Below are 7,966 nucleotides of genomic sequence, written 5' to 3'. Positions count from 1 at the left end.
AGGGGGCGGCGGCGGCCCGGGGAGCTCCGCACTCGCTGCCCTCCGGGGGCGGCGCCGGGGACCGGCTGGAGGGGACGGGGAGCTCGGGGGGCTCCTCCTCTCCGCGAGCGGGACGCCTTTCCCGGCACAGCGGCAGCCGCCCGACGGGCTGGGCAGGCAGGGCAGGGCTGGGCTGGGCTGGGCTGGGCTGGGCTGGGCTGGGGTAGGGAGAGGGTCCGTGCCCGAGTACTTACCCCTCGGAGCGAAGGGCACTCGCTCGCTTATTTCTGGCTTGGTTGGATTTTTTTTTTTTTTTTTTTAAGGGAGGAATATTTTCGAGCCCGGCCGAAGTAAGAAGTTGTAAATAAGGCGGAGGTTTTCCGCAGCTCCCGTCGGTGCCCGTCAGTCGGTGTTGCCTTCCTCACATCGCCCGCACCGCCCTGCGAGCCCGTGCGAGCCCGGAACGCATCTCCCCGTTGTTCTGCCTAGCTGCGTCCCCAGAGATCGTAGCTCCTTTTTGAAAAGGATACGTATATCAGAATTTCGTAATAATCCGTCTCTCTTTATTTTGAGAAAAAGACATTCATTAGGTGCTGCAACACACATGACATGCACAATCTAAAACCTTTCACGAATCATTTCCTCCCAGGGAAGTTTCCGATGCATTTTTCAACACTCCCTGCTGTCATAACTAAACACTTCCTTACAGCTTGAATTATGCTTTTAAAACTTCAAGCTGGATAAGAGCACAGAAGCACAGCAGTAGAGTTTGCAAATTACAGAATTCTCCATGATTCTCTGATTAAAACATATAGATCGAATGATGGTCTCACTGGCTCATGAACTATTTGAGATCAGAAATCGAGTGATTTGTCACTGATACATTGACTTATTAGTAGGAATAGCGTGGCTTAGAGAAATCAGTCATGCCTTCACGCCAGCCTCCTGGGCTTAAACTACTGCTTTGGTTCCAGTTTCACATGCATCCTTCACATTTGCATGTGTATAACAAATGCAGATAATGTGGACACCATGTCTATCTATCATTCATATCTATCTGCAATCAATCTGTTATTTAAAAGGACATATTAACCCAGCAGGCTCACACACAGATAGGACACTGAAGCGATGTAATGTAAGCTGAAATTCATCTGAAAGTGAGGGTGACACATGACCAGGCACTGGACATCTAAATGAGGAAACATCTGTGTGGCAAAGAGCTAATTAGAGTTAGTGGTGAAGTGGAAGGGTTGTTATGTGATTAATGAAATAATATGGAGGAATGCAGTGAGCATAAATAGTTCTATATATCCAAATGAAAAATGCCTTGGACGTGAAATTACAGTTGGTGGTTTTATGCTGATGCATTTTATCCAAAGGACAATCACCTGAACTCCACCTCTCTCCAGTGACTGAGCATACCATTGTTTTCTCATTTCCAGTACAATCCTATTTACAGAGATAATTTGTTCGAATAATGCAAACATGTGTACCAAAGCAACATACCAAGAAGCTACTGCTTGTTCTCATTTGAAAACCAGCGGTCATTTGGAGAAGTTAATTCAAAGCTAATCACTCCTAGATACTATATGATACCATGTCAGGATTCTTAAAAAGCTATTGGGACGGAACATAGAAACTAAGGGTTACAAATGGAAGTGTTTAATTGGCATTCTTTATAGTCAAATATATAATATTTTAAAAGTACTGTATTACTTTTTCCTCCAAAATATTATCTTTAGTGAACTTGTGTTTTGTATTCAGAGCTCAGCCTATAGAGGATACTTAATGGTTTATGCCTTAGTAAAAGCAGCAGTAAGAATAGCTGAATGTAATTGCAGCAGTTTAGGAAGGAGCACAAACAGTAACTCAGCACCAGGGAGGTGTCCCGATGAACTGTGTGGTGACCTTCCGCCTCTTTAATTGTGTTCCTGAAAGCTGGTAACTATGTGTTTCTCTACACTTGCTAACAAATATTTACTGCATTTGCTCATCTAGCATTTGCTGTAACATAACAATATGAGGCACGTGGTCACTTGATGACAAATCTCAACAAATATATTTTTCCCTCAGAACCGTTGTAACGTGTCTTCACGTGCCATGGAACCGACTGGGAGGTCATGAGCCGGATACATCAGATGGGATATCAAATAACGCAGCAGCACCGTCTCTTAGCTTTAGGTGTAGATTATTTTAGATGGAAAGGTAAAACATAATGAAGGCGCTACATACAAGGCAGCTGCTATTTATTAAACTGTTGTTTCTTGATAAGCAAAGCAGAATGTTCATCCTCTGGAAATTGGAGGAACCCAGTCAAATAACCACTCCATTTGCAGAGACAAACTGTCTACAGAGATAGTTTTTTCTGCCAAACACCTTAGCACAGGTTATTATAAAAATTGTCACATTTGATTTGAGGCCTCAGGTGCAACTTCAAAACAAAGGACGAGTTTCTAACTTGTGATGGATGGTACCAATCACTGTGTGACTCAGGCTGTTCCTATGGTTTCACACACAGTATGCAGCACAGTGCATATTCTGGGTTGTATCAGAGTGTGTGGGCAGGCATTTCTCTTCAGGATCTGGTCCAGAATTGTTTGTTTGCAGTAGTTTATGGCTTGGCTCATCTATTATGGTGTTGTGATTGCTGCCCCCGGCCTCCAAAGATTTTTTTCAGAGATATGTCAGGACTTGCCACCCAATTTTTCATTTGTTTTTAAAAAAACTATCTCTGCTTCAGTTTCTTGTGCTTCTTACCATCAGATGATGCCTGGCTCCAGCGGGAGAGCGCTTGACACAGTGCTAGAAAGCATCCTCTACAGGCCCACAGAAGTTTTTTTCAAACTGGAACACACTGCTGGATGTAGTCATAAGTCAGAAGTTCCTTTCTTCTTCGCTGCTTTCAGTCATTCCAGTATCTGTAGAAAAGGGTAGACAGACATGGCAGGAGAGTTGCTATAGCTTGCCATGGATGTACTTCTCCACATTCTTAAAACAATTCGGTTCTTTCTGCCTTTCACCCCTTCCCGACTCAGGGTCACTCGCCCATCAGGCAGCTCCGTCTAGAGGCTTCCCCTGTGACCCAGCATTCCCACCCAGCCTCTCAGCTAGACATGCCTGGTTGGGGAACAAGCTGGCCAAGCCTTTTCTTGCTCCTTTTGAATTTCCCCTCAGTTTCTGAACACCAGGATTTCCTCAAGCTAGGCACAACATTACAAACTGGGGTTTTGCAGGGGTTTTTTTCAGTTATTGGAAAGATGGTCTGAGTTATAAGATAGCATTTGAAATAAAGCTATTAAAATATATTGTTTTGTAGGTTCTGCAGTTGATAGAACTATTACAGTCCCATGGGAAGCAGAAGCAAAATCAGTTGGATAAACATATAAAAATGTGCAATTATTTTTAACTAGTGGATAAAACGCTGCAGAGAAATAGTTTTTGTTTCACATGACTGTAAATGAATAGCTTAAACTCAAGGATGGTTTATTTCTTTGTGCTGTTTCATATTTTCCTTTCAACATCAGTTACTGGTGGTAACTGGAGGTGAGTAATTAGCTCTGGCAAAGGGAGCTTATCAGCCTGGTTTCTGTGATGGTAAATCCAGATGCCAGGTGACTCAAATCATAGCAGACAAAAGACTAGCCCTGCTTGTCTGAATGAAATATAGGCATTGTAGTTTCTAGTGTTTGAATTTACACCTTCTGGCATCACTCAGTCAATCAGAATGTGTAATTAGCCAAAAAAAAGGAGCATTGTGGCTGCATCTCACAGGAGTGTCAAAGAACATCCACTGTCTACTACACACTCAAGGGCACAAGCCTGATCTCAGTGAGTCACTGTGTATCTAGAGATTCAAATGAAAACAGGCTTATTACATGTTAGCGAAGGCCCAGAAGACTAAAGTGTAAGCCAGGCATCCTACAGAGAAAGTAATGTTCTGCCATCTGACAGGCACAGATCGCCACCCTAAGTGTCTGCACAGAGGTACCTTGGCATCAGCAAGGGGCAAAGAAAGGTTAAAAAAAATGAAACCCCAGTAGAGGATGCAGCAAAAGCAAAAGCATAATTTCTTCTGTCCTCTCCTGCTCCTTTAGACTTATTTCAGCCTCATTAGATCACCTAGCAGTTTTTCTAAGAGAGCACATTTTCTTACACCATCCAGTTTTGGAAACCTCCAAGAAATTTAATCATCCAGCTCAGATGTGAAAGCTCCACTCCCTCACAAAGGATACTGTGTGTCAGAAAACACAGTGGAGATGGGACTGGACTTTCTAAAATAATGTATATGGTGTCCATGCTGTTCCAGAAAAAAGAAACTAGCTGCCCAAGCTGACAATGAGGAGAGAGACTGCATGCTTATGTATGCACATAGGCCATTTTGAAATAATTTTCTCTAGTGTTTTGTTCCTTTTCCTAATAAGCCAACTTGTTTATCACTATAGCAACCAGTGACAGATTCCTGGAAAGAAGAGCTGCAAATGCTCATTTGGACCTCTGTGGTCATGGGCTTCTGGTAAGAGCAAGGTGTCACACCTGCCTCCCGGAGCTCCGAAATGCCACACAGGGACAGAGCAGGGTGAGGCAGGTGTGACCTGGTGTGACATAGTTTGAGGGGGATTCAATTATCCTTCTGTGCCACAGGCTTTGGTGATGAAGACTGGAAGAGGTGGGAAATGGATGTGCAAATACCCTGCTCAGTGGAGATCCTCCAGGTGCGGTATAGATGGGTATCAATGCTCTCACCAAACATCTGCTGCCAGCAAACACCTCTGAGCCTCCCACTGGTGCTGAGCCATGTTCCAGGTGACATCTCACAACCACAGCATTTGTTCAAGTGGCAAAGGTTGGTGAGAGAGAATAAAAATTGGGATCTCCAGAGATAACCTTCACAGGCAACATAGTTACACATAAATGAAAGTGTTTATTTGCTTTTCAACCTAGAAAGCTGAAAGCACACACACACCCCCACCCCTCACACACACCCTCCCATCTTACAAGAATATTAACAGAAATGCAAACTCTTATTCTTCTTTTAAATCTACTTTTTTGGGTAATATGAAGAGGATCATCCTTATGCTGTTTGCCTACCGCTCCCCTGCATTCCTATAACTCACATCAGAAGCCCCTGAGCTCTCCGTGTGTCCTGGTACCTGGTCAGTTTGCTTATATTTTGAGCAGACCCTGGGTAGGAAAAGATGAAAGCTAAAAGCCTTGAAGGTTGAAAAGGACTACTTGACCCTTGGTCCTGATATGAGGAGGGTTGAATGCTTTATTCCATGTTTTGTTTGGAATGTAATGTTATATTAGTGAGGTAATGTTGTTCTAGCACCAGTGTCCTAGTAAATGTCAGGCAAGCTCATAGGGAGACATATCTTCTAGTAGACTACATGATGCAGTAAAAAAGAACCCAAGCAGATGAGTGTTCAGGCATACAAGCTCTTCTTTGGGTCTCAAACAGTAACTTACTAAAATGCCCTCAAAGGAGGAACAATTTCAGGTTACTCTAGGAATTACTTCTTAGGAAGAAACTGTTTTCTTTCACTGTGTTGTGATTTTTTTTGGTAAGAATATCAAGTCGATGATTTGTGCTTTGTTTTGTTTTGCACTGTGTTTTGTCCTTGAGAAGTCAAAGATTCTGCTCCAGTTTCTCTTGAAATTATAAAGGAACCTCCTGCACCTTTATGTTTCAGAACTGCAAAATGCCTTGTTGACAGAATAAATAGTTTTGGCGTAATCAGGTGTGGACTTCAATCAGCACTGCCAGGTGCAAGCAAACTTCTCGGCAAGCCTGAAGACTAAATCAGTGCTGTGTGAATCTGTTATCTTCTATCTTACTTCTCAAAACTGGATCTGGGCTGATTGCAGTAACACTGAGACAGCTTGCAATCACCATGGTAAGCGGGTATTATATGACAAGGCTTGCAAACTCTCTTGAAGGCAGCTGGGTGACACCTCATATTGTTAACCTGCAGATAGAAAATTGCCTTTGTCTTGGCCAGGGACTTTGTTTCATAACATAATATTTAATTCTGGTTGGCCCTTTTCATATGGAAATAATTGTTTGAACTGCTCTGTTTTTTATAAAGATGTACTTTGAAAATGGGTTTTTAGGATGCATCTTTCAGGCGGTAAGTCGTTTATGGCATTTCTGACAGAATGAGTGTTTTATGGCACTGTAGTGTTTGAGCTGTTGGAGATGCCAGATCATTTCAAAGACCTAGAGCATACATCTGCCTTTCCAAACCTCTTGGGAGTTTGGGGAGATAGCTGGCAAAACTGGGGATATTTCCTTGCTGTATCCTCTTATATGTTTTGTGTAAGTATTGTACTGGATCCTAGGAGACATTAGGCAGGCAACATAAGAAGGCACATATGAAGGTGTGATCTCTGTCCTTACAGTCCAAGAACAGCTAAGGATTTATTATGGCTAGGTGAGAGCAGGCACCTTGTCAAACCACTTCCCCCCTAAGCTCACATTTTTCTTCTTTTGATAGGCTTGCCTGTACAGGTCCAATTTTGCCTGTACTACCAAAAAGAAAGAGGAGTTTGCTGCCTTCTGGTGCAGGATGTGAATGGGGGTGCTTCTAAGGCAGCGAAGATGGCATCCTTGTAGTGGATAAAACAGCCGTGGAAAAAGGGTCACACCGTATCAACACCAAGCAGTAACTCATGGGCGGGAGTGTTACTTGAAACTCTGCCTCTTTTTTTCTCTCAAATACTCTAGACGAAAAAGAAGGGACAGCTGGTCTTGGTCAGCACCCAGTTGGCCTGCACGCTTTGTCAATATGTCTGCAGATTACTGCTGCCTTTCCATCTGTTCATGGCATCTTCTCCCACACTGAAATTCTCATTGAACCTTGGAATGGCCATGATACTGTAAATAGACAAGTTACACAGTATCCTTGTGCTGAGCTTGCAAAACCCAGCTCCAGATTACCTGGGTTCAATGGCACTGAGGAACTGGCTCTCCTTTGATGGTATTTGTAACACTGGTGATACTTGCCACTGAGCCACAGAGCTAATATATTCCTCCTTCCCTCTTCACTTACCTTCCCAGTATTTCTTCTCTGCATTGTCCCAACAGGATGTCCCTAGAGCCTGCTAGCTTGTCAAACACAGCACACTGCTCTGTGCTGGAGAGCATATGGGCAACAAAACAAGAGTTTGCAGCTGGAATTTGAATGTGGCTTTGAATTGCTTAAAAAATCAAGGTATTTGCTTAGAAGAAAAAATCGTAGAAATGATGGACACAAAAGGTGGCGTAGACCAACTACTGGCCTCAAGCCAGGAACAATTGTTTAAACTTCCTATGACAATAATACAGCCATCTCCTGATGTAGTGCCTGACTGTGCTGATGGCAAGAAAGTTCACCTGATATTTAACACAAGTGTTAATGTTACTATATATTCACAGGTTACTGTCTCCTTGTAAATGGAAAATAACTGACCACTTTCACATTCATAGCAGCATAGACAACTATGACTAATACCTCCCCTGCGTATCTGCTTTCCTACAAAGAGCAATTTTTTTCCTAGAAATTTTTTAATGCACAATAAATAAAGGTCTTTTCACTACTTCTGTGTATTTCTTAAAGTATGAACTCCAATACAAGAAATATTGCTCTGATCAAGATCTCATCAGTGCTATGTGAAGGATATTGTTTACCATCCATGCCTTCCATATGATACTTGGAACAATTAGATTCCTTTTGTCATGTGTTATAGGTCCGTTTCTATGGTGCCGTTCCCTAGCTAGGTATTCTGTACATAATCCTACTCCCTCTTTTTAAGGTGATAATATGGCTATCCTTCTCAGCATTGTTCTTGTTCATGGTCTTTTTCCTCATGATTTTCCCCTTTCCCCACAACCTCACAAAGTCTTCAGTGATTTCTGGAATTTCAGCACAGTAAAAGTAATTTGAGAAATTTCAACTCATCCAAATATTCCTTGAAAGATTCTTTTTCTATTCTAGCCTGTTCTCTTGTT

General features: G+C 42.6%; 1 long non-coding RNA gene across 3 annotated transcripts; it reads left to right on the top strand.

Moving 5' to 3' along the window:
* The first annotated feature begins 314 nt into the window (after positions 1-314).
* On the top strand, positions 315-7,535 carry LOC126640779 (uncharacterized). Of its 3 annotated transcripts, none has more exons than XR_007629137.1 (4): positions 315-524; positions 2,743-4,822; positions 5,670-5,873; positions 6,474-7,535. It is a non-coding gene; the product is annotated as an uncharacterized LOC126640779 (long non-coding RNA). The 3 variants fall into 3 exon arrangements; XR_007629136.1 differs by having other exon boundaries at positions 2,053-4,822; XR_007629135.1 differs by having other exon boundaries at positions 315-4,822.
* Positions 7,536-7,966: the final 431 nt, after the last annotated feature.

The sequence above is a fragment of the Myiozetetes cayanensis genome, unplaced genomic scaffold (genome assembly GCF_022539395.1).
Source record: "Myiozetetes cayanensis isolate MyiCay16 unplaced genomic scaffold, myiCay2020 scf2-11, whole genome shotgun sequence".
NCBI lineage: Eukaryota > Metazoa > Chordata > Aves > Passeriformes > Tyrannidae > Myiozetetes > Myiozetetes cayanensis.
This window is presented reverse-complemented; position numbering and strand designations above follow the sequence as displayed.